The sequence below is a fragment of the Patagioenas fasciata genome, chromosome 1 (assembly GCF_037038585.1).
Source record: "Patagioenas fasciata isolate bPatFas1 chromosome 1, bPatFas1.hap1, whole genome shotgun sequence".
In the NCBI taxonomy this organism is placed as follows: domain Eukaryota; kingdom Metazoa; phylum Chordata; class Aves; order Columbiformes; family Columbidae; genus Patagioenas; species Patagioenas fasciata.
This window is the reverse complement of record NC_092520.1, coordinates 4,686,591-4,711,262: the sequence shown is the minus strand read 5'-3', so window position 1 is coordinate 4,711,262 and position 24,672 is coordinate 4,686,591. Positions and strand designations below refer to the sequence as shown.

At 45.6% G+C, this 24,672-nt stretch overlaps 1 protein-coding gene across 6 annotated transcripts in view; it reads left to right on the top strand.

The window, feature by feature from the left end:
• The window catches only part of PAK1 (p21 (RAC1) activated kinase 1), an 83,700-nt gene that overhangs the window by 12,979 nt on the left and 46,049 nt on the right, over nucleotides 1-24,672 (top strand). For 2 of the 6 annotated variants that reach the window (XM_065833411.2, XM_071816143.1), the window contains one exon: nucleotides 18,890-18,965. The exons of 2 other annotated variants lie outside the window; for them this stretch is intronic. The gene's annotated coding sequence lies outside the window, so the exon portion shown is untranslated. Of the gene's footprint in view, nucleotides 1-7,615; nucleotides 7,637-18,889; nucleotides 18,966-23,343; nucleotides 23,644-24,672 lie in introns of those variants that run through there. 2 more of the 6 variants (XM_071816179.1, XM_071816284.1) reach the window with 2 other exon arrangements.

Below are 24,672 nucleotides of genomic sequence, written 5' to 3'. Positions count from 1 at the left end.
GTCATCTTTGTAGACTTCTGGGCACCAGCGTTTTCATCTGTCCTGCATCTCTCTGAAACATGCCCTTGAGTTGCAAAAGGAAAACATTCAGAAGTGATGAGCTGGCCCCATTTGTAAGAATTCAGTCATTTACTCAATGCAGCCAAAAATGTCTTTTGTGTGCCGTGTCTTCTTTCAAAGTTATTGGCTACTTTAAAAAAATACCAATGTTGAGTAATCACAGCTCGATTTCCTTCATCTCCTGCAGCTGATTAGGGGATCATCAGAATCATGGGGTTTTTTTATTTGTTTAATTTGCATCATCCATTTTATTTCAGGTGCCCTTTGCTGGTTTTTTTAAGAGTCAGTCCTTTCTAATACTAGATACATCCTCCAAGAGCCCTTCCTGCCTTCTGATCCAATACTTACTCATCCTGGGACCTAATCCAAATGCCACCAACAGTGCTTGTCTGGGCTTTTTTTGTTTCTTTCAACAAAGTTTCATCACACACCGACATGCGACAGCATTAAATGCATCGATGTGCCTTTCAGGAGGTAAATGGTCATGGAGATTAAAAGAATCTCACCTTAAGAGCAAGTTGCTTTCTGTTCTTAATATCCTACCTGTTTCTGTTGTCAAGCTTTGAGTATTACAGTGGATGTCTGTCATATCTGGTGACGTTCAGTTGCTCTTTGAGTCCCACCCTGTTCCTTTGGCTCGATATGGAGGAGCAGTGACTTCACCAAGGTGATCTCATCCCATGTGCAATGTAGTTGTGTTTGTTTTCGAAGACGTGAGGTCCTGTTCCATCCGTGCTGCCTGTAGCTATAGGTAAACCATCTGAAATCCAACAGGATGAGCATGTGTGATCTCTGTGGTCTGCCTTCCTCCTTTCTCATCAATTCACGTGCTTCCCTTCTATTGTGGGGCTCTTGATAGCGTTACTTTATATTTTCACTGGAGTGTGAATGGAGTGAGCAGTGAAAGGCTTCTATATAAATCATAACCTGTGCTAGTTTCAACATAAAGACTATTTGACCTCTTTGTGAGGGCTCTAATCCTAAGCTGCTGATGAACTAACTACAAATTTACAAGGAAAAAGCCTGTGGTTGACTTTGCATTCTTCTTGACTAACAGATGAAAAGCTTGTGTTTGCTTCTTTTTTTCCCAAAAACCAGCCCTCACCCCCCCATCACAAAACTATAAAGCAAGAATGTGGCTGTTGGCAGCTGTTTTCCTTTTGATGTGGCCAACTCGGCATTAATATTAAAAGTATAATCTGAACTTGCGTTTTCTTGGAGATCGAAGGCGTGATGAAAGGACGGGAGGGTTCTCTCTCCACCTGCTGGGAGCGCGCTCTTCGCTTGAATTTCTTCTGGGAGGCTGCGATGGGGGCCAGGGGTGGAAGCTTTGACACAGCTGAGCTCATCGTGGCACACAGCCATCCAAAGGCAAGGGTGCTTTTCCTTTTCAGCGCTTGGCTGCGAGCTGACCTGGCAGAAATCTTAATGGAGAAACAGGAGTGAGCGTAGCTGTGGTGTAGTATTAAAGATCCCAGAGCTCTTCAGTAGGTTTCAAATCTGGATATGAGGGCTGTATGATACACAACTAGATCTGGTGGCTTCTCAGGATTAGCGCACAAGTAAGTGCCTTTTTACTCTTGAAAATCGTGGTGTGTCGTCATCGTACCTACTGTGTACAGCTTGTTATTTTGGTTATTTCTTGCCTTCCTCTGTCCCTGAGCTCTTTGAACCTCTAGCACACGCCGGGTCAGCTCCTACTGGACCTGCTTGTGCTCCTAATCTGAAAGTCCTTGGTACAAAATGGCTTTTGGCTCCTCCTTAACTGATTCTCTGCCTTTAATAAATGTATTTAGGAGAAAAAGCCTGACAAAAAATCACAGGGGGATCATGTATTTTTCCCACCTCCCGTTACTTTGCTGTTCTGGATCCTCATTTGATTCAATGTGAGCACATCGCTTGCAGTCCCTGCCGAGCTGTAGAGACTTGGATGCTTCACCCAGCGGGTTCATTTGTTGGTATAGCAGAGCACTTTTGGGGTTTTTCCCGTCACCTACCTGCATAATATCGTGCATCTTTGTGTTATATGTCTTCCTGTAACCTTGAAAAGATGATTCAGAATTGGATGCCTGTTTTCCCCAGCAGGTTATAATCTATCCTCTGGGCCCAAACATCTTGCTGATATCCAGCTGGATCTATAGTTTTAATCCAAGACAGAATTAAGTTGCTCATGCTGCTGCCAGTCACTAATTGACGTTGTTAAATAATGCTGCTGTGCCTCTTCCATCTCGCAGTCCTTCAGTTCATAGTCAAAGGGCAATAGTGCGGGAGTCATCTCTTGTACAAATGTTTGTGGCTTATTTAGGGAGCTGCTGAGTGTCACCCTCTTGTCACCTAAACACTGCCCATAAAGGCTCATAGTGAACATAAAACACAACTGTGCTAGAGAAATAATGTTCTTTCCTCTGTCAGGCAGGTGTAAAGGGCAAACAGCGAACAAGCAGGCACAGGGAGGAACAGGAAAAACCATTTCTGGTATAGCATAATGTCTCTTTATCTCTGCATAGCCTGGAATATGCACAACAAGACTTTGGCAACGTTTGTTCTTCAGAATTCATAGGCAAGATGCAAACAAGATGAGAAACTTTCATACTGTCAGGAACTGTGCAGCAGGTATTCGGGCAAATGTGCTGGGCATGAAGGAACAAAAAAGGTTGTGGGTTTTCTTCGTATGTGTGTGTGTTTTGTAACCTGGGGACATAACTCAGCAGCCCATGGGTTTCAGTGGGAACTTTTGGGGACTGTCTCAGCAGCACTTAGAGAGCCTAACCTTGAGAACAAAAGTAGCGTTTCATGTGGTTACGTACTGAAAGATGTGGGTAGGCAGCTGGTGGGAATCCAGAAAGCGCGTGGGCGCTTGATTGCCTCGGAAACTGTTGGGATTTGGCACCTAGGCCGGTAAAGTATTTTTAAAAACTCTTAAATATCTTTCTGAAAATCGGGTCTGATGTTGCTAATCACTGCGAGGGGTGGGGGGGATTTTGTTTTCTGTTTTGTTTTTTGCCGCCTTTGATCGCTGTTACTTTGTAGCAGATAAACAGGAGGAAATTGAGGGAAAGCAACTTTGGGGCTGGAGGGGTTGACGCGAAAGGAAGATAAAAGAGCTGTATACTTGTGTAGTTTTTAAAAATGAGGAGGAGGGCAGGACTGTTTATGGGCTTCTGAAGGGTGTAAATGCCAAGAAACGGAGGGTGTGGGAGAAGGAAACTGTTTTGGTCTCTGTTCCTCAAGTGCCTGTGCAGGCAGGTAGCTTCACACACAACCTCATGCGAAAGGAGCATTTTCATTGAACTCGTGAGTGTCACAGGGTGAGGAACAGAAACACGTGGTGTGGCAGCAAGGAAAGTACCTGCTTTAGTGCTTCGGTCAGGGTGAGACATTTAAATCTGTGGTTGTTTGCAGGTTGCCTGGCGTCTATCAATATCATCACGTTGCAGGAAAATTACCTTCCATTTGCACCAGCCTTCCCCATCAGGAGGAGCCCAGACAGAAACCCTGCTTTAGGCCCTGATAGCTCCTGTCCAAAACAGACGTCACTAGTGCTCCGATCTCCACGGTGTGTTCAAGCAGAGCTGGCTGTCATGGTGACGCAGTTTAATTTCACCGCTCTGTCTGTGGTATCCGAAACCTCCCCCAGGAAGGACAGGCAGGGTGACAGCCGTGCCAGGGCACAGGTTGGCATGAGGGGGAGGGCAGGGACAGCGGGTGGGCGAAGCAATCTGTCTTGCTACTGCCCTTCCGAGACATTAGGATTTCTCTTTTTATATCCATTAGGACATAAATATTGTGTACCTTAGAAAATAATCCATTAGGATTAGCGTATTTTAAAGAGTGCTTGATGATAAAGGTGTAAAAAGGTTATTTGGAGCTGATAAAGGCATAGGAAGTTCCATCTGAATATGGGGAAATACTTCTTTACTTTTGAGGTGCCAGAGCCCTGGCCCAGGCTGCCCAGAGAGGCTGTGGAGTCTCCTTCTTTGGAGACATTCAAACCCACCTGGACACCTTCCTGTGTGATCTGCTCTGGTGACCCTGCATTAGCAGGTGGGTTGGACTGGATGATCTCCAGAGGTCCCTTTCAACCCCAACCAGCCTGTGATTCTGTGAAAACCATAGCAAAGAATATCAAGTCTTAACTGCTGAAGGTATTGGGACGTTCCAACACCAAATGCACTTTTTGTAACCCGTACACCACCAAAAATAATTTAACAAACATACAAAAGCAAAAATTAGACCAAATAGATGACTTAGATGGTAATAAGTCAGCAGGGCTGGATGGTGTTCAACCAAGAGTCCTGAGGAACTGCTGGCCAAGCTGTATCATTTGTCGCTACAGATGTCACTGTACCAGAGGACTGGGGAGCTGCCAGTGTAGTTCCCACCTATAAAAAGAACTCTAGAGGAGGTCCTGAGAAGAGCACACCAAAGACTCAACGCTACCAGGGATGGAAAGGTCTGTAATAGGAATCTCTGAATATATAGATCAATGTTAACTGTTGGGAAAGAGTCTGTGTGGCTTCTGAAAATGAAAATCATGCTGCCCTACCCCGTGAAGTTCTGTGCGGTGTTAGTAAGAAAGAGTTAAAGTGGATGCAATATATTTGGATTTTCAGAAAACTTCTGTCAATATCTTAAGCTTCTACAAGTTTGGATAAATGGTTGTTTTATTGTTTGAAAGCTGCATGAATAAAAGGTAAAAAATTGGAGATGATCTCACTTTTCAGGATGGAGAGGGAAACATCACTTCAGTAGCAACTGAAAAAGCCACCGTTCTCATCAGGAGAGGAATGAAGGATATAATTTTGCTTTGATATAAATGCTTGATGGACCCACATCCTGTGTGTGAAGTGTAGTTTTGGTCTCCATGTCTCCATATCCAGGAGGATATGGTGGCGTTGTGGAAAGGCAGCTAAAACCATCGAAGAGATGGGCTGACTTCCAAGGAGAAGCTAAAATGGCCTTTTGGGAAGGAGGGGTGGAGCATGGGTGAGGTTTAAATGATAAAGTCAGCAGGTAAAGCTGAATGTGAAACATCTGTCAGCTCCTATTCTGTTACAGCCAGGGAACTTATGATAAAACAAGATGGGCTTTGATTTTAACACAGATGAAAGAGTGTACTAGTGCAGTGGAGAAGAATTTGTGCTTGTGGCCTCAGAATAGGTAGAATTTGGGGACAGACTTTGCAGCTGTCACCCATGCTGGGCAAATCCCACCTGCATTGCCTTTGCAAGAGAGTGTGTGTGACCCTTCCTTTCCCCAGGGCTCTCCTCTGCAGCTTTGCATAGAAACTGATTATCCAGGTGCCTGGCAAGCATTCTACACTCCCTTGTGTGCATGCAGAGATGTTCTTTTTTTAATTATAAGTGACTTATCCCTCACAGAAGTCTTTATTTTTTTCTTTAATGCTGCCTTCAGCAGGGTGTGCATGTGAACTTTATTTTAATTAAGGGCGAGGAATCTGTTTTACATAACCATATCCCAGATTCTCATGGGAGATTGCAGACAGCCCTGAGGGACTGATGAAGGGGCCAGCGCAATCGGTTGCCTCACCAATGGGAGGCCTGATTCTGATCTCTCTGAGGTTCTCTCTACCTGTGGGACTTGCTCGGGGCTGACAGCCAAAGGGATTGAGCCGATTCCCTTCTCATAGCTTTACTTTGGGCCGCTGATTTGTGGTTCTGGGAAGACACAGGGGTCCCTGAGGTTGTTGTCCTTGTAGCTGGAATAGCCAAATGGGATGTGAATCTACCTCCAAGGCCTTTCATGGCTTGATGGTGTCTCAGATGACTTCTGCCACGTTGCCTGGTGCCAGGGTATTATATTAGAATAATTTCAGTTGGAAAAGACCCTTAAGATTGAGTCCAACCACAACCTAAATCTAACACTAAACCATGTCCCTAAGAGCCTCATCTACACATCTTTTAAACCCCTCCATGGATGGTGACTCCAGCACTGCCCTGGGCAGCCTGTTCCAACGCCCGACAACCCTTTCCAATAATAAATGTCTCCTAATGTCCTAATTACAACACTCGATTCACCCACCTCCCCAGAACAGGGTGCCTGTTGTGACCAAAGTGTTGTCACCAGCAGCCGGTTGAGTTGCTTCGGATTTAATAGCGATGCTAGCGGGATTGGGTCAGAGTGGTTCTCTGAATGCTTTAAAATGAATACAAATTGCATGGGAAATCACAAATGAACCTTTCAGAGGTAGTTGTGTATTTCATGGGTTTTTTAATATTTTTTTTAAATGCTGTCAACTAAAGTTTTATTTCAGTTGTAGAGCCTGAAAGAGATGGAGCAGATGAGTAAAATGTTTCTGTATCATTAAGGAGGGAAAATCCAGGGTGTGTGCATGGTCGTTTGTTTGTTTTTCTTCTCTCCACAAGAAAGAAGTGATAAAGCTGTTTAAAACTCAATTGTTGCAGTGTTGGAAGCAGGGCATGTAAATAAATGAAGTTCTTTTTCATTGTGCACAAAGAGAAATATGAAAAACAAACCGCAAACTCTGTGAAGATGTTAATGAACTGGATGAGTCAAACCTGGCGTGTCGGTAGCATCTGCTGCTTGTTTACAGGGGCTGAAGTGAGCGTCCCTTGCAGAAAGTCTCCCACATTGGAGGTAGTTATACTACCCTGTTATCAAAATCTCAGTGTGGTGTTGAACCTGAACCATTGACAGACTGCACAGTTGTGACCTCCTGGTGTCCTGCTGGACCTGGTGGTGGTTGGCAATGATGTTTTTTCTAAAGTCAGAACCCTGGAGAGGCTGGGCATGCCTGTTTATTGCATCCAGTGATATAAAGGGCAGATACTATTCCTCTTCACTGTGTTAAGCCTGGCACAAACACTGATGCCACTCAGTGAGGTCCATGTTGCTTTTGTTGGACCTCTGTTCTCTTCCCTGAGAGCTGTATCTAGAGAGTGCCTAGAAATCATGGAATCCTTTTGGTTGGAAAAGACCTTTAAGATTATTAAGTCCAATCATTAACCCAACTCTAGCACTAACCCGTGTCCCTAAGAACCTCATCTCTGCGTCTGTTCAACCCCTCCAGGGATGGTGCCTCCAGCACTGCTCTGGGCAGCCTGTTCCAATGCCCCACAACCCTTTCCTGCGATAAATTGTTCCCAAGATCCAACCTCAACCTCCCCTGGCACAACTTGAGGCCGTTTCCTCTGCTCCTGGTGCTTGTTCCTGGGGAGCAGAGCCCGACCCCCCCTGGCTCCAAGCTCCTTTCAGGCAGTTCAGAGATCAGAAGGTCTCCCCTCAGCTCCTGTTCTCCAGCTGAACCCCCAGGTCCCTCAGCCTCCTCCTAAGTCTTGAGCTCCAGACTCTTCACCAGCTTCTTTGGACATCTGGGTTCTTTCATCAAATAAATTCATGAATCAAAGGAGGATTTTAATGCTCTATTGTTCTCGTTTTACTGAAGTGGCAGTTCATGCCATCAACCTGTAAACTGTTTAGAACTTAAAACTGATGGGTAATGCTCCGGCTTTGCAGTTGTACGTGCCTGATGCGCCTCTGCCGTCGGTCTCCTGTGGAAGGAAGACACGCTTTGGAGGAGCAGATCAGCAAGGAGGTGAGATGAAGATAAACTGTTTGGAACAGATGATCTTCAGCTGTTCAACAGAGCGATGTAGATGAGCCCACTATAGACAAAGGAATCTGATGGTCAGGTCACAGCTTGGATGGGCTTTGCTGCGGGGTGATTTTGTAGGTTGGAGCATCTGCTTCGCTTCTGGAGGAGATCAACAGAGATTCAACCTGGTGTCAGATGAGAGATGTGAGGAACAAGGAACAATGTCAGTGTCAGTCATGTAAATCTAAGAGGATGTGCTGAGGGATTTAAACAGCTCAGAGTGCAGAAACTGTAGAGAAATTCCTGATAATAAGATGAAAATCCCATCCCTGGTGTCAGGGTTCAGAACAAGAACACCAGGAGTTGTGCCAGGAGCAGCAATCCAAGTCTCTGCTTCATGCCACTTGTGCCCTTCACAGAGTAGGCTAAAGTGTTGTAGTCACTTGACAGTTTGCACCAGGAGCAAACCTCTGAGACGTATTCAGGAGGTCACCCACAAAATTTGGAGGCGGTTAGAAGGTAGAAACCGAAACCCCGTAACAGGAGCAGGACAGAAATCTGGAAACCTGTGTGGTGTTTCTCCTCTGCTGTAAACTTGTGTGACCTGTTCTTTTCCCAACATTAGTAACATGTTGTCACTGAGAAGTGTTTTATGGACGGATGGTTTTCTGTACTTTCCTTAAAATTTAGAAAAGGATCCTGAAATGTTATGAGCCTCTAGTGGAGGCAGAAAGGGTTGGCCAAGGGGATGGCGACGAGGTAAGGAAGGAGTATTATCCTTTTTTGCAGAAACTCTTGATCATTTTCTCTTCCAAAACTATTTCAGGGTATTTCTTTATTCCAAGCATCTGTTAGTTCGTTGTGCAGTGAAACAGCAGATAGTTGTTTTTGAAAGCTGCATAGTTTAGAAGATACTCGAATACATAAGCCATAAGCAAAGAAATAAGAACATCCTGAGGAATAATATGAAGCGTGATGTTTTCTGAACTGCTGCATAGCTGTAAAGTGATGGGTAAAGTGAGATTTTGCCCGCACAGATCTCGTAAACCTCAGTATTTCGAGTTTTCCTTTGTTTTCTTTGGCTTTGGAGACAGCCAGTGTCTGGAGCTGAGGCGCTCTGGTACTTTGCTTAGTGTCCTTGAAAGACCTGCAAACTTAGCCAAGCTTTTGGGCTTGAAAGAGATGAGCTGTGTAGCTTGAATTGCAACTGGGTGCCTCTAGTTCTGGGAGGCTGTAATGACTGTGACCTTTGGAAACCTTGTTCAAACTGTTTTTGTTACGCTCAGACAGGAATGTTATGTTCTTTGTTCCACCTCCTAAAAGGCAAATCTTTTTGTACAGGCTGCTCTCAGCGTTTATAGCTTGATATATATGGGTCAGGGGAAGAAGCAGGCACAGTCTGTTAGGTGTTCTGAAGCTGCTGAAAAAGCCTGAATGCATGAAGGACGTTTTAGACCCCAGCTGAATTTTTGCAAATAACCCCTGCCTTGATTAGGAACAGAAATAAGCCCCCAGATTTGAAGTGCTTCAAACTGCTGTGCACATGAACGAGTGAGCCAGGTCTCTGAGACAGACCTGCCTGGTAAAGGGCTCCATGTTTAATTCTGAACTCTTCCCCTGGAAGGAGATGTCCAATATCTCTGAAATGTCATGGTTTTGCAAACAGAAGAAAAAGATGTGTTATTTAAGATATGTGTTTCACAGGATCGCACTGTTTGAGGTTGGAATGGATCTCTGTAGATCGTCTGGTCTGAGCTCCTGTGCTGAAGCAGGACCAACCAGCACCAGTTGCCCAGGACCGTGTCCAGACGGCTTTTGAATATCTCCAAGGATGGAGACTCCACAACCTCTCTGGGCAACCTGCGCCAGTGCTTGGGCATCCTAATATTGAGAAAGTGTTTCCTGGTGTTCAGAAGGACTCTCCTGTGTCTGTGCTCATTGCCTCTGGTCCTGGCACTGGGCACCACTGACAGCAGCCTGACTCCATCTGCTTTGCACCCTCCCTTCAGGTATTTATATACACTGGTAAGATCCCCCCTGAGCCTTCTCTTATTCTGGTTGAACACTTCCAGGTCTCTCAGCTTTTCCTCTTAGGAGAGGTGCTCCAGTCCCTTCAGCATCTTCATGATCCTTTGTTGGACTCAATCCAGTATGTCCATGTCTCTCTTGTACTGGGGAGTCCAGACTGGACGCAGCACTTACCAGTGCTGAGCAGAGGCGAAGAATCACCTCCTCTGACCTGCGGGCATTACTTGGCCTAATGCAGCCCAGGATTTGCCTTCTTTGCAGTAAGAACCCAGTGCTGGTTCATCTTCAACTTGGTGTCCACCAGGACCCCCAGGTCCTTTTCTGCAAAGCTCATTTCCAGCTGGGTGACCACCAGCATATACTGGTGCTGGGGGTTGTTCCTCCCCAGGTGCAGGACCTTACACTTCCCTTTGTTGAACTTCTTGAGGTTTCTGCTGGCCTATTTCTCCAGCCTGTTGAGGTCCCTCTGGTGAAGGGACTTGAGCGCATGACCTATGGGGAGAGGCTGAGGGAGCTGGGGTTGTTCAGTCTGGAGAAGAGGAGGCTTAGAGGTGACCTTATCGCTCTCTATAGCTACCTGAAGGGAAGTTATAGCCAGGTGGGAACTGGTCTCTTCTCCCAGGCAGTTAGCAATAGGACAAGGGGACATGGGCTTAAATTCTGCCAGGGGAAGTTTAGGCTGGATATTAGGAAGAAGTTCTTTACGGAGAGAGTGATCAGGCATTGGAATGGCTGCCCAGGGAGGTGCTGGACTCACCGTCCCTGGAGGTTTTTAAACTGAGATTGGCCATGGCTCTTAGTGCCATGATCTAGTAAATGGGCTGAAGTTGGACCAAGGGTTGGACTTGATGATCTCTGAGGTCTTTTCCAACCTAGCCAATTCTGTGATTCTGTGATTCTGTATATTGGCATGATCCTCTGGCCTGTCAACCACTTCTCCCATCTTGGTGTCATCTGCAAACTGCTGGACCCTCCAGGGTTACACCGCTGGTGACTGGCCTCTGACTGGACTTTGTGCCACTGATCACCACCCTCTAGGCCTGGACATTCAGCCAGTTTTCAGTCCAGCTCCCTGTTTATCCAGCCTCTACATCAATGGCTTCTCTATAAGGATCTTGTGGGAGACAGTGTCAAAGGCCTTTCTGAAGTCCAGGTAGACAATATCCACTGTCCTCCCCAAGTCTACCAGGCCACTGTGGAAGTTTCTCAGGTTGGTCAGGCATGGCTTGCCCTTGGTGAAGCCATTTTGCCTGCTTCTGCTGATTTTCTTGTCCTTGATATGTCTGGCAATGGTTTTCAGAATTAGCTGCTCCATCACTTTCCCAGAGATCAAGTACAGGCTGACCAGCCTGTGGTTCCTTGGGCCCTCCTCCTTGGGGATGAGGAGTACCATTTGCTTTCTTCCAGTCTACAGGCTTTTCTCCCAATCCAAAATTATCAAGACTGGTCTCGTGGTGACATCTGCCAGCTCCCTTGGCACTCGTGTGCATAGAAGGTTCCATCTAAACATGAGGAGAAACTTCTTTCCTTTGAGGTGCCAGAGCCTGGACCAGGCTGCCCAGAGAGGCTGTGGAGTCTCCTTCTCTGGAGTCATTCAAACCCACCTGGACACCTTCCTGTGTGATCTGCTCTGGTGACCCTGCGTTGGTGGGTTGGACTGGATGATCTCCAGAGGTCCCTTCCAACCCCAACCAGCCTGTGATTCTGAGATCCCATTAGGGCTCATGGACTTATCTTGAGTCCCCATCTGTAGGTGGGAACAGAAAATTATGGTGAAGGACTAAAGCCTTGAGAACTGAGCCTGTTCTTTAGTCCTTTCATCCTTTCTCTTCCTTCCTCCTTTGCCTGCTGTGGACAAGGCTACTGTGGGTTTAGCTTTAGACTTAAAGCCTGTGGGTAATGCAACTTTAAAGCCTTTTGCAAAGGTTCTCCTGCTGTGTGGAGCTTTTCCCGAGGTGGTGGTGTCACGCACGTCCACAATTTGGTGTGTGTAGCCTCTGCAATGTGTTTTCTGTTACGCCTGGCTGAGGATGTGAGTCTGCCTCGAGGACCGACTGTGTGACTTCGGCTCAGACTGCTTTAAATCAGGTTATTTGCTTTGGCACTTACAGTTTCAATTGCTGCTGATAACGCAGCTGATTGTTTTGTTATACATTTAGCGCTCTTTTTTTAGTTCTTAATTCCTTATGTAAATAATTTTGGAAGACTTAGCATTAATTTTGGAGAAGCTGGCATATCAAAGGCTGCGAGGCTAGCAGCAGGTGCTGTAAGTAATCACTCTTCTAAATTAAGCAACACTTTCCAAGGCAGTAGGTTAATTTCTGGGTAAGCAGCCTGCATACAGATTCTTTGAATCAGCTGGATTGTGACCCAGCAAGTGACTCAAGGCTTTGTGGAGCTTTAATCACATGAATAGCCTCACTGAAGCCTTTCATTTTTAGAGAAAACTGGAGCTGTGCTTGAGGTGAAATAACGCTATCGCGTTGAAATCTCTGTCACCTGGCTCTGTGCTTGTCCCCTTAGCTCTGCCTGCGCTGCCACCCGAGGTGGATTTGGAGCACGGGCAGACACATCATGCTGCCTGGAGCCCAGGGTACACAAGTGGCTAATGTCTATGGCACAGTTTGTGCTGCTGTGGACTTGTGGAACTAGCAGAAGAGCAAGCAAAATAATCATAAGAAAGCCCTTGAAGTGCTGGAGAGAGTGCAGAGGAGGCGATGAAGCTGCTGAGGGGTCTGGAGCACAAGGGTGATGGGAGGAGCTGAGGGACCTGGGGGGGTTCAGCTGGAGAACAGGAGCTGAGGGGAGACCTTCTGATCTCTGAACTGCCTGAAAGGAGCTTGGAGCATGGAGGGGGTTGGTCTTTCTTTCCCAAGCATCAAGTGATAGGACAAGAGGAAATGGTCCAAGTTGTTCCGGGGAGGCTGAGGTTGGATCTCGGGAACAATTTCTTCTTGGAAAGGGCTGTGGGGCATTGGACCAGGCTGCCCAGGGCAGTGGTGGAGTCACCATCCCTGGAGGGGTTTAAAAGGTGTTTAGATGAGGCTCTTAGGGACATGGTTCAGTGCTAGAATTAGGTCATGGTTGGACTCAATGATCCTGAGGGTCCATTTCCACTGAAATGATTCTATGATTCTAAAACAGCGTTTGAGAGCTTGGTGCCCTTTCCTCCTCTACTTTTGTGTGCAAAAATCTTTCCTCTAGGTTATCTAATGGAGTTCCCTTGGGATCCGCAAGCAGTAACTGTTGTCCTGCGGGACTGAACCTGCTCCAGTGATGCTGTCGTTAGCCTGTCACGTTTGCACTGTCACAACTCCAGCCAACAGTGCCCTTGCTCCACGCCAGGTCACCTGCAGAAGCGTGGCCGGCTCTTCAGAAACCACCCTGAACCCACGAGGCTTATGGGCTCAGTTGTCACTTGACAACTAAATGATTTTCATACGCTCTGCAGGGCTCTGAGGAAACTGCTAAAATTGTTGTCACTACACAGTGTGACTTTGGAGCACTTTTGTATCATTTGTGGAATAGGCAGGCAGTTCTTACAAACTCAAGCTCTCTTTAAAATATATCATCCTGCATGGAGATCGTGCCAAAAAGTAAGGGGAGAGAGGAGTTTGTACTTAAACCTCATGCAAAGAGGAACAGAGCAAAAATAATGCCCTTCTTCCAGGGATTCAAGAAAGGAGAGAACTTAGGGGACTGGAAGAAAAATGAAGAAGATTTTTGGTGCCTCCATGGGACTGAGTCTGGGACTCATTTTTCTTCTGATTTATGGTTGGTGCCTCCTGTGTCTGGATCCTCAACCTAGTTTTCAAGCTGGTACTTGGAATTATGCACCTGCTAAATAAAACTCAAGCTGCTTTTTGTGCTCTTTAGCTTGTTTTGCGCTATGGTCGGTCATCTTCAGAAAGAAATGCTCTTAGGCTTGAAGCTCAGTGTTGGGATGCAACCCTTTCGTGTCGAAAAATACAGTAATCCAGATGACTCTGGAGGTTGAGCTCAATTCTTATGAACAATATTACAGAATGACATGGCTCTTGTAATTGGTTTAGGGGGCTGTAATCTCTTCTATCTTCTTGCTTTCTATATTAAAACTTTACTGATTCATTTGCTCCGAAACCTTGAAGAGGCACAGTTCAGATACTAGTTGAACAAACCAATTATTAATTCTACTAAAACAGATTCTTCCACTGTAAGCAAACATATTCTTTCAGTCTTTATTCCTAGAGGTGGCTGCTTTAGTTCAGACGAACACCTTGAACAACTCAAGAGTGCGGTTTGTCCCCAGTGACGTCTGTCAGGTAGCGGCAGGTTCTAACCCTACATTCAGGAAGCTTTGTCTGGTGCAAAAAGTGCTGTGTTCCAGCTTGATTGATTTCCCCGCTCTATAATGTAAAAAAAGATGGGTTTTCTACAGCTTGGCTTTACTTTGAAACCTGAAATCACATGTGGCACCGTGAGCAAAAAACCCTCTAAGTAACGTTCCAATTCTGTGCGAACTGGGAAAGAAATGGCGAAGGGGAAATAGCACTCGCTGCTTAACGCTTGACTCCCTGGTCTACAGATATTCTGACAGTGGTTTAACAGATGGTCCGAATGCATATTGATGACCCTCAGGTGGTCTGAGTGTATTTTCTGTGATGCTGAGAGATGCCTGCAAGGCTTGGGAATGGAGAGTTGCCTGGGTCAGAGCTGGGCAGACAGGGATTTGGTGACGGGAGCGTATTAACACGCTAATCTTGAAAGCGTTTTCTGGGCAGCCTTTTCAATATGGGGTCAGAACCTGACCCCTCTTAAATACTGCGGGGTTGGATGCAGGGAAATCTTGTTTCCCAGATGATTTGGCTCTGTGGTGGCTGCAAGAATTGAAACATCAGTTAATGCAATGGCCAGATACTCAGCAAATGTCTTGCAGGCCGGCTTTCTGAACTGACTCCTGGAAGAGAAAACAGAGGACCAAACATCCTCTGCTCTGAATTTGTGGATTTGGGGAGGCAGAAGGTCATTTAAGGAGGCTGTTTTGTGTCTTTCTCACTGGCTGTCTTAAACAGAGTCTGTCCAAATAGCTTTTCCAGGCTGCACAGAGAATTTCTAATGCTTTCTGTTATCAAAAGCAGAACTTGAAGAAGGAATCCTGCCATTTGCCAAAGATATGACTGCTGCGCTAGGGGACTTGAGCACGTTAATATTAATAATAACTTGGACAACAAAATACTACTCCACCAGACTTTCCTCTGAAATAAACCGTGTCAAGCAAATTGCTGTAACATTAGACCGAAACTTGGCAATTATGCTTGTGTGGCAATTTGATTCCGTTCTCCTAAAATACCCCTGGAGAACATGCAACTGTAGCTCTGCTCTGATCCCAGCGCTGCCCCGCGGGTGCCCTGACGCTCACACGTGTGTGTTAAGCAGAGGGTTCCGGCGGTGTGGTCTGCCTGCTTGGTAGAAAGCTTTGGAATCTGGTTTGTTCTCCCAGGGCTTCCCGTTTGGGAAAGAAAACCCCATACCATCTCGAAATTTAACTCTGGAAGAGGAAGGGTAACTAAAAAACTTCTTTCTAGGGGACAAACCAGGAACAAAGATGCTGAAGGGAGTGGGGCATCTCCCGTGTGAGGAAAGGCTGAGGGAGCTGAGGCTCTGGAGCCTGGAGGAGACTGAGGGGTGACCTCATTAATGTTTACAGATATAGAAAGGGTGAGTGTCAGGAGGATGGAGCCAGGCTCTTCTCGGTGACAACCAATGATAGGACAAGGGGTAATGGGTACAAACTGGAACACAGGAGGTTCCACTTAAATTTGAGAAGAAACTCCTTCTCAGTGAGGGTGGCAGAGCCTGGCCCAGGCTGCCCAGGGAGGTTGTGGAGTCTCCTTCTCTGCAGACATTCAAACCCGCCTGGACACCTTCCTGTGGAACCTCAGCTGGGTGTTCCTGCTCCATGGGGGGATTGCACTGGATGAGCTTTCCAGGTCCCTTCCAATCCCTGACATTCTGGGATTCTGTGAGCAGTTCCCCTTCTCTCATTCAAACTCCAGGGGCCAGGGATGAGGAATGTCCTGGGTTTTCCGCTCAGTGGTGACCGTGGTATCTGTGTGGCTGCTGTTTATTACGCTGTAAGTAATAGTTGAATGGCCTCGCATGCAATAAATTGCTATTTTGTGTTGGTGTGTGGTTTTCAATAGTGTGTCAGAGAATTACTTATGCCTTTTTATTTGCATCGTTCAAGAAGGCAATATTTAAAAACTGTGGTTGTGATATCAAGGGTTTGTGAACTGGCGGGCAGACAGGCTTTTGCTTGCCCTAAAGATTTCCTGTCTAGAGAATGTAAGTCAAAACCATGACAACTATGGGATTTTTTTTCTGCCTTTTTTTTTAACTTGAGTCATGCTTCTTTCCTTCTCCTGCATTTGGATCATCTTACAAAATGACTGGTTTCAGGGTAAAATGCAAGCATACCAGCTAAACTGTGGAAGTCTTCTCGTCATTTGATAACTAAGTGCTGCTTTAAGTTGGAACTTGTCTCTTCAGCAGCACATGTGCTTAGTTCGACTTGCTCCAAAATGAGTCATTTATAACCACTTCAAGACCCACTGTCCCTTTGGGATTGAACAAGATTGGCAACCGCGTTTCTCTTGGGGGAGAACATTCAACTCAGGCTTATAGTTATCGAAATATTGACCGGATAAGAATGTGGAACAGGGATGGGAAAGACCACCAAGCAGTAGCAGACTGGTTTCCTGAGCATCCCTGCTGTTAGACCTGGGCACAAAGGCACCGCGTGGGCAGCATTGGGCTCTTGGACCTCGACCCTTCCTGACTCTAAACCCATCCACCTCATCCCAGGTTGCGCTGGGGGTGAAAATAGTTATTCTAGGGTTGTTCTGGATGCATCCACGGGAGAAGGTGACAATTTGGGAGGTGGTGCTGGAATGGGGTTCTAGAAAAGCACCTGTCTGTTGTTGGTGTTATTTAATCACTGACAACATCAGGGAACCGAACATGGGTGATTATCACACGAGTTCAGTGATATCCTGGCTGCAACTGCTTTGCAGGTTTGGTTCGTTTGGCATTGAGTAGCTTTTGAAGATGTGCTTTTAAAATCACCACGCTGAAAACCATGTTGAATGTGGAATGGCAAGAATACACAGATGAGTATGGGTTGAATTCGGTTGTTGCAAAATACCCCCTTGGAAGCCTCATCTTGGATGTTGTTGACGCGTCCTTCGCATTTTGCCAGTTTTCAGAAGCTGTCAGGTAGTACAATGTGGGAAGTGTTACTGGGCATCATGGGATGAATCCTGAAATCCTAATTTGGGCCAAACTCCCACTGTTTTCAGTAGGCGTCTTGCTGGCATTAAAGCCAGGTACCCCTTAGCTATCACAGCTAACCTTTCTGTCTTTTTAAAGTCAAGGAGACTGAGAGCTGGTCCTTGTATTGCAGATCAAACCGCAGGATTGCAGACCCGAACATTTATACACATGCTTGGATTTGAGAACAAGAAGTTGGTTAAATAAGAAGATTTGCACTAACTGTTCTTCAGATTCTCAGTAACGCTGGTGAAATGCCAGAGATCTCGAAACAGAAATTAGCTGGTGATTTAGAGCAGCGCATAAAGAAGGTTTATTCTGCAGGGTAAACACCGATGTTCTGAAAACTCTACTTTTCATATAAGCACATTTATTTTAAAATGAGAAATATCAGCATAAATTTATTAAGACATTGTTCAGATAATCAATTTGGGTTTTTTTTTTGCTTTTAAGAAATGTTTCTATGGAACGCTTGCAACTTCTGTCAGGATCTTGCTTTCTAGTAAGAGATACTGGATCGCATCCAGTTTAGAAGTTAATAGTTTGGAAGCAGGCACCTAAAATTCCTGACTGTCACCAAATAGTTGAGATCATATGTTGTTCTGGCCTCTTCTGGCTGTGCAAGAAAGAGGAAGATGTTGCGTTTGTGTTGGCAACAATCAGAACGCTGTGTGCTCTGTAACTACCTAAATTGCCTCTTATTTGAAGAGGTGATTGATTGATGGGAGGATGGCAGAGCAAACATGAAACACTCACTCTTTCCCCCTCATTTTTGTGCCTCCGAGGTCACAAATGAGGTCTGTGTGAGAACTGGGACAAGAGTTTGTCTCCCAAGTACCAGCACTGTACTCCACACATTCACACTCAAAATGAGGGTGTTGCAGTGCTGATCTCAACCCTTTCACTGATTTTTATGCTCAAGGTTGTTACTTATCACCTCTTTTAATTTGCTTTAATCACTAAACTTGGGCTTCCAATGCTGTTGGCTATAAACACGTGCTTCAGGTTAGTAGTTTGAAAGATGTTGCATGTCCCTCTCCTTTAGAGCATCCCCACCACTTTTTGCCCTTTATCATCGCAGAACTGATGAGGTTGGCAGGAACTTCTGTGGATGGTCTAGTCCAGCCTCCACTTAAAGTAGTGGCAGCTGGAGCAGTTTGCTCAGGGGCATGTCTGGTGGGGTTTTGAGCACATCCAAAGGTTGAAACTCCATGATTTTTCTGGACAACCTGTTGGAAACTCCATGATTTTTCTGGGCAATGTGTTCTGTGGTTTGGTTCTACCCTCCCACTCCCCCGGGAAAAAAAGTTCTGGGTTTGGTGGGTGTGTTTTTTCTTCCCCTCTGTAGAGGGTTTTGATTGCGGGGTGACAATAAAACTATGGTAGATGTGTTGTTAACCTCCTTTCCCCCTGCTTCCTCCTTCAGCCCCTCCCTCTCCCCCCTTCCCACTCAGAACAGGCGATCGGGAGGGAAAGGAGAACAGAGAGAAGAGAGCTGGAAACATTAAAAATGTTTTACTAATGCTACTAATAAGAATAGAGAAATAATACAAAATATACAAAACCGATCTTGAAAGTCTCAGCAACTGCAGAGCCGGCACCCGAAGTCCTGGACTGGACTCTACAGCCACCCGGAGCTGGATTCAGTCTGTCACTAGGCCTCAGTTCGCAGGGACGACTAGCAAGGTCCTCTCCTAATGTCGGCCATAGGGAAAAAGGGACAAGATCCTTGTGATGTCCCACTTCTATATGAAGTATTCATGTGAATGGGATGTAATACTTCACTGGTCATTTTCTTGGTCACCTGTTTCTCGCTGCCCCTCTCACCGAGGTGCATCCATCCTTATCAATAACCTCGCATTCCATTGCTATGTTTCCCAAAACATGTTTTAATGTAATACATTTCCTGTATTTCAGTTTGTGCCCGTTGCCTCTTGTCCTGTTGCTGGATTACCCGCAAGAGGAGCCTGGTTCCGTCTTTACGCTCCATCAGGTATTTATGCACATTGATAAGATCCTCCCGGAGTTTTTCCTTCTCCAGGCTGAACAGTCCCAGCTCTCTCAGCCTCTCCTCATATGTCCAGTCCCTTTATCATCATCCTTTGCTGGACTCTCTCCAGTATGTCCATGTCTCTCAAACTGCGGAACTGAGCACTTGACCCAGCACTCCAGATGTGTCTCACCAGCCCTGAGCAGAGGGAAAGGATCCCTTGACCTGCAGCCCACATGCTGTTGACCTTCCTTGCTTCAAAGGCTCTTTGGAGGCTCATATTCAACTTGATGTCCACCGGGCCTCCCAGGTCTTTCCTCTGCACAGCTGCTTTTTTGCTGGTTGGCTCCCAGTCTGTGCTGGCACCAGGGGTTATTTTTCCCCAGGGCTTTGCGTTTTCATTTGAACTTCACGATGTCGGTGTTGGCCCATTTCTCCAACCTGTCCATATCCCTCTGAGTGGCAGCACATCCCTCTGGTCTGTCAACCACCCCTCTCAAAACTGTATCGTCTTCAAGCGTCCTAAAAGTATAATCTGTGCTGTCACCTTAAATCTTTCCCTTATGAAGAATCCAGAGCCTGCGGTGAAGCATTTTATGAATCAAATCTCTCAAAAGTTATTGAAAGTACATTGCTGTTCACTGGGGGAAATCAGACAGAGATGAGGTAGCTCCCCCAGCACTAAAAGAACATTAAATACTGTGCCTTGCAGTAAGGACTTCATCAGGATTATTTAAGACTTTAATTCCTTGCATCTTTGATACTTCCTGCAATACCAGCCCATTCCCTATGCTAACACCATAGCAACCTGCTCCAAGTGTCACTGTATAAAATTGCTTGTTGGCCAAAAGCTGGACAAGGAATGTTTTCTTGGGTTGGAAATCCATGGGGTCGGTAGGAAAAGTGCAGCAGAATAAGAGAAAAATCCTATTGTAATTTAATAGCATTGCAAAGTGATTTTTTTTTTTCTCTTCTCCCCTAAACTGTGCCCCAGAGGAAATCAGGGCATCAACTGAAGTTTTCTCAATGCTTTATCCCCCTCCCCCAAAACCTACACCCTAGGCGCAGTCTAAACCTCTGTGCTAACAGATGGTGTTGAGAGGGGGAGGGAAGGGGAACAATTTGCATCTAAATAGCTGAAATAAAAAAGGGTCATGTCCCAGAGACCAGCACCACTCACCTGCTGTTTAAATCCCCCTGAGAAACGGGCAAACGCGCTTAGTTTTTTAGCGTTTCCATCAGCTGTGCTTACTCTCTGATGCATTCTGCCCTAGAAAAGCTGCAAACCCACGTATCGTGCTGGATGGATTGCGTTCTGGCCCCAGAATGATGAACTCTGAAGAATTTGGTTCTTTGAATGCAGTTGACAGCTGTATCACTTCTGTCCATCAGAGTGCTGCTGTCAGCTGTCGTAATTAGCGCAAGCGCTAATGGTGTAGAAACAGTTCAAACCAAGCCTGGCGAACAGGAGGCTGAGGGGAGATGTCACTCTCTGCAATTACCTGAAAGAAGATTGGAGCATGGAGGGTGTTGGTCTCTTCTCCTAAGTAACAAGTGACAGGATGAGAGGAAATGGCCTCAAGTTGCACCAGGGAAGGTTTAGATTGGATCTTGGAAACAATTTCTTCCTGGAAAGGGTTGTCATGCATTGGACCAGGCTGCCCAGGGCAGTGCTGGAGTCACCATCCCTGGAGGGGTTTAAAAGACACATAGATGAGGTTCTTGGAGACATGGGTTAGTGACAGTGTTAGGTGAACAGTTTGACTTGATGATCTTGAGGGTCTTTTCCAACCAAAAGGATTCTGTAATTCTATAATTCTAACTATTACCTCTTCTGCCAGCTCCATGCTCGCGTGGCTGCATCAGTCACTTTTCAGAGGTGCTCTTGCCTATGGCCTCACACCGCAGTATTCTGCACCGGGTTTGTGTGTGTAGGTGAGATGGGGTTTGGCCCCAGTGACCACCACGCTGCGCCCCAACCGTGATCCTGAACCTGCAGGTCTGTGGGACGGTTCAGCGTTGGTTGGACGTCCTTGATCCCGCACGCATGCGAAGCCAAGTTGTTCTGGCTTTCTGAATGTACCGTGAAGATTTGCCAGGTTAAACTAAGACCTTCCTTCTTTGTAATGATTTTCTTCTTGAGTGTGAAGATCCAAAATTGTTCTTATTGTTCTTCTGGGAGCGGGGAGGGGAAAGAAGCACTCAGGTACCACTTCTGTGTATTCATGGAGACTGCTCTGGGTCTACACTCTGTCCTTGCAGCAAGGAGTGAGCTTTTGTCTCTTCAGACAGACTTTCTCAAAGTTTAAGGTTGTACAAAGCCTGTAATAAGGAAAATCTTTCCGCTTCATCGTAATCACATGCACTATTGACACTGAAACTGTCCCACCGTATTTCCCAGTGGTGTATGAGGGTCGTGCAAGAGGCAAGTGGGTTTTTATTGCTAAATATCAGGGTGCGTGAAACCTGCTTCTATCCACCACTTCCTTGGACTTCTACACTCAAATACTGAAAAGAAAGAACCTGAAGATAGCTCATGTGATTCAGGAGCTTTGTTAGTTTTGTCTGTTGGCATCTTCTCGGCCTCCCAATAAGCCAGAGGCATTTGGAGTTTGAGTTTGGCAGAGTCAAGGGCTCAGCAGAATAAGGACGGTGAAGGACGTGGCTGGGGACCCACTGCTGACTTCTGTGTACAATAAAACGTCTAAAGAGGAGGATTTCTGTTTCTGGAAGTGAAACACCTCGAATCTCCTATTTCTTCAGTGCAAGCCCAAAGGGAAATATCAAGGTTAAACTTTCCGAGCTGACCAGCCCTCTGTCCCACAAGTGTCTTGGGAGAGGAAATGGGCTCAAGAAGTATCTTCATTTTCATTTCTCGCTGAATCTCTGAGTGTATTTCCATACAGCAAGTGGTAGTGGCTGAACGACCTGTATGCATGAGGTCAGCGTGGATTTGGGCAACAACCTTATTTATATGTGTCGAGGGTTTCGATTGCGGGGTGACAATAAAACCCTGGCAGATGTATTGTTAACCCCTTCTCCTCCCCCTACTTCACCCTTCAGCCCTTCCCTCTCCCCCCTTCCCACTAAGAACAGACGATCGGGAGGGAAAGGAGGACAGAGAGAAGAGAGTTGGAACAATTAAAAATGTTTTACTAATGCTACTAATAAGAATAGAGAAAATAATACAAAATATACAAAACCTATCTTGAAAGTCTCAGCAACTGCAGAGCCAGCACCTGAAGTCCTGGACTGGACTCTGCAGCCACCCGGAGCTGGATTCAGTCTGTCACTAGGCCTCAGTTCGCAGGGACGACCAGCAAGGTCCTCTCCTAATGTCGACCATAAGGAAAAAGGGACGAGATCCTTGTGATCTCCCACTTTTATATGAAGTATTCACGTGAATGGGATGTTATACACAGTTGGTCATTTTCTTGGTCACCTGTTTCTCATTTTCCCTCTGGCGAGATGTCCATCCATGCTTATCAATAACTTCGCGTTCCATTGCTATGTTTCCCAAAACACGTGTCTGGTTCTCCAGGAAAATGCAGCTAATATGAAGCTTTAGCTGACAGGCAAATTCACTAAAAGAGAAACTTGTTTTTTAACAAAACCTGGACAATATGCCTCTGGGGGTGGGGGAGTGGTTTATTTATTTGTTTAAATTAATACAGATTCCAGTTAGTAGAAACAAGATCTGGTGCATGCACACTTATGGAAGTAACTAGGCAGTGTGTAATACCAAATTATGTGAAAACTGTATTTCTTGGCCTACGATATATGCTGCTTTTATTTTATTAATTTTCAATTCTGGTTTGTTTTTTGGGTTTTTTTTTGGTTTGGTTTTTTTTTTTTAAGCATCTTAGCAAATGACTGGCATTGGAACAGTTATTTCTCTATCTTCCCGAGCTCTCCAATTGGGATAGGAACGTGCTGTGCAAAAAGGACCATTCTAGTAGTTTACACTGTGTTTTTTTAATCACTTTCTAGGCGCGGAACTAAAAGATTAAAAAAAGATGTGCTGGATTGGAACCGCGCCTAAAGCAATCCTTGGGATAATAGGATTATGTGACTGATTTTTCATTAAAATAGAATTCTAACTAGATTGTTTCGAGCATACATTCAGCTCTGGTTTGTTGTTATTGGTCTAATTGCCTCCTAAATTAGAGGTATTAATATTCTAATTCACGGCCTCCCTCTGGGGACGCTGACATTGAGAGAGTGTGAAATGATATGTAAATGGTATACAGGCATGTGAGGTAGAAAACAGCCTTTAAAGACATTAGCCAAAACTTAGGTCTTCTCTTTACCTGTGGTGTCGTAACAGAGAGGATGATGAGATGATATTTTTCTGTATTTATTTGTTTCTCTGTCCTGACAGGTCTTTCAAACGCTTAGAAATGCAGTCTGAGAAAAATGCCAATAATCTCGGGCTTTGAGGAAGGAGCAGTTAATGAATCTCCAAGGAAATAGCCAGAATAGAGATGCTCTGTGGGGGAGAGAAGGTTGTGGGGCCAGCAGAGCAGGGGCTGAAGACATCACATCATCTCGGATCTAAGACAGAAACCATCTGCTGATAAGACATTAAAATGACAGACTCGTGAGCTGATTTGCTCAGGTCTGCTTTTTGAGAACCCGTTTCAAAAAGTTGCGATTTGGGATTTCACCACTTCTATTTGAGGTATCTTCGTTCAGCTTGATCACAACAAAAGCATAAAGTTTTTATGGGTTTTAAATTTTATTAAGGATCGAAACCCTCAGGGGAGGCTTCACCTATGGGGATGTAATTCAAAAACTGTGTTAGAAGTTTAAAGAATGTATATTAATCTGAAATCCAGCTTCTACTTTTAAAGCTAAAAGGGACTTTGGACAATGGCAGGCCATAAATTTGGGTGTCTGTTTTATAGTATGTTAATCAAGCAACAGAAACTGATGCAACTTTGAGGCTTTACTTAAAGTAGAATATTGAAGTTCCTCAGATAAAACTAGATATACATTGAAGAGTGTTCACAGAAAAATAAGAGTTATTTCCAGCCTGAAGTGGCTTTTTATAAAAATAAAAGCAGCCAAATGTGCATATTTCGGGAGGCTGTGAATCAGCACCTGCAAATACCGGGAGTATGAGAATAAGCAGGAGTGGAGGGAAATTCAGCTCAAAGGAAGTGACTGGAAAGAAAGAGTAGAAGAAGCAACCTTATACTTGCAAAGGAGACAGTTCACATAAGCCTAAAAGAGGGGAGATTCGGGCTGGATAAGAGGAAGAAATTGTTGCCCCCGAGGGTGGTGAGAGCCTGGCCCAGGTTGGCCAGAGAGGTGGTGGATGAACCATCCCTGGAGACATCCCAGGCCAGGCTGGACGGGGCTCTGAGCAACCTGAGCTGGTGAAGATGTCCCTGCTCATGGCAGGGGTGGCACTGGATAAGCTTTGAAGGTCCCTTCCAACCCAAGCCATTCCATTCCATGATTCTATGCTCTGGATTGACTTCCAGGATCTCTTTTCCCACAACCAGCATATTTCTCTTCCCCACGTCCCTCTGTGAGGTGTGTAAGAACAGGAAAGGGGGAGTTCATGCAGGTTGTGCCACAGCGGCTGTATAAACATGAGCTTCAGTAAAAAGAGGGAGGACTTGAGTGAGGCAGTGTGTAAATGCCATAAAGTGGATGGGGCGAAATCGGTTTGGGAAGTGCAGCCGCACATGTTCTTCCTGGG